General features: G+C 45.7%; 1 non-coding gene across 1 annotated transcript; it reads right to left on the bottom strand.

Moving 5' to 3' along the window:
* Nucleotides 1–1,096: 1,096 nt before the first annotated feature.
* On the bottom strand, nt 1,097–1,199 carry LOC138514814 (U6 spliceosomal RNA). Its single transcript, XR_011281962.1, has one exon. It is a non-coding gene; the product is annotated as a U6 spliceosomal RNA (small nuclear RNA).
* Nucleotides 1,200–1,604: the final 405 nt, after the last annotated feature.

The raw sequence follows: 1,604 nt of genomic DNA, 5'->3' as shown, positions 1-1,604 counted from the left end.
TTTCTGCATAGTCACTTTGACAGGGTCAGTGAACTGGCCCTGTGAAGAGGAGATGGGGACCCCTCTCACCCTGGCACAGGAGGACTACCCGGGTACTTGTCAGAGCCTGTTCTACCCCACGGGGGTGGAGTTTGGGGTCTCAGACTCTGCCCCTTCTTTTTGTGTCTGGCTAAATTATCAAAGTACCGTTTTTACTGGCCCCATGCCTGCTGTACAATACGCTGGCCAGTGCTCTTTCTCATTTCCCTTAAAACCACGAATACCGGGATTCCTAGCGGTAAAGACTTGGGGCTCCAGCTCACCAGAGAGAGAGGTGGCGACACACAAACAAGAGGAGGAACATCACACACATCAAACCGGAGATCCAGACATTCCACTTCATATGGATCCCAATTGTGAAATTGACTATACGCCGGCAGACCCATGTACGAAAAGGGGAAGGTCTTGAAGCCAGTTATATGTTCTTTGATGCCTGTAATCTGGGAAAAGGAAGCTAGTTATTGGCCCATGGACCAATCTGGGTGGGAGAGGCCATGGAATTTGATGGGGAGGATCAATAAGTACCGAGAGATGAGGGCAGTGTGTGTTGTTGGGGTGAGATATAGGGAGGAGAGTCAGACCAAGAGACATGTGGTGGAAGAATGGTGCGGCAGAGGATGGAGGAAGATAACAGAGGATGGAGGAAGATAACAGAGAGTGTGTACACGTTGCAGCATTGGTTGGTGAGAGAAAGTGGTACTTGGGTGTGAGAGTGCATGTGAGTGAGGATAAGGAAGAGTACATAGTGTGAGTGATAGTGATGGACTATATGCCAGCTAGACACAATAAAATAAAAACCCTACTAAATCAGATGACTGCCCTGTATGTGGGAATGATCCTGCAGATTTTATACATATGGTGCGGACATGTGGAAACATACCCCGGTTTTGGGAGGATGTTAATAAGGAGCTGAGACTGATGTTGAACAGGAATTTTCATGATGGGTGACTGTTGGGTTTCAGTGGTGAAGACCAGTCAGTATAACCAGTTTACTAGGCTGGCATTGCTATTGGCCAAATGTTGTATGTCAGTAGATTGGATACAAAGCAAACCGCTGCTACTTTTTTTTCGCTTCACGAATTTACGTGTCATTCATGCACAGGGGCCATACTCATCTTCTCTGTATCATTCCAATTTTAGCATATGTGCTGCCGAAGCAAGCTACTGACAGGCAAGTTAAAGGATATTATGCGCTTCCATGAACTAGACAGTGAGTACTACAACCTTGTCCCTATTCGAGCCTGCCCTAAAGATATTGAGGGTGTGTTTCATGCATACAGCATAAATAGACCAATGGCGATCGAGGCGTCAACTCAAAACAGGGCTCTGCAAGTGACATTTAGAGTGCCATAGGGATGGCCATGTGTTGAGTAAAGCCAGAGCTGCATCATACTAAGAGGAGGTGTAATACATGGACAGTGACCAACCACACTACCACAACTAGAGCTTAGTATGCGACTTGATCCTGTATTTTATATTGGTCTAGAATATAGTATCACAAAAAGGTACGGTTAGAATTGCAATTTGTTGTTCATTTATATTGCAATGCCTTTTATGCTGTTGTA

This window comes from Ambystoma mexicanum, chromosome 12 (assembly GCF_040938575.1).
Source record: "Ambystoma mexicanum isolate Mex_15411 chromosome 12, UKY_AmexF1_1, whole genome shotgun sequence".
Lineage (NCBI taxonomy): Eukaryota > Metazoa > Chordata > Amphibia > Caudata > Ambystomatidae > Ambystoma > Ambystoma mexicanum.
The sequence above is the reverse complement of the archived record's forward strand: the minus strand, read 5'-3'. Positions and strand labels throughout refer to the sequence as shown.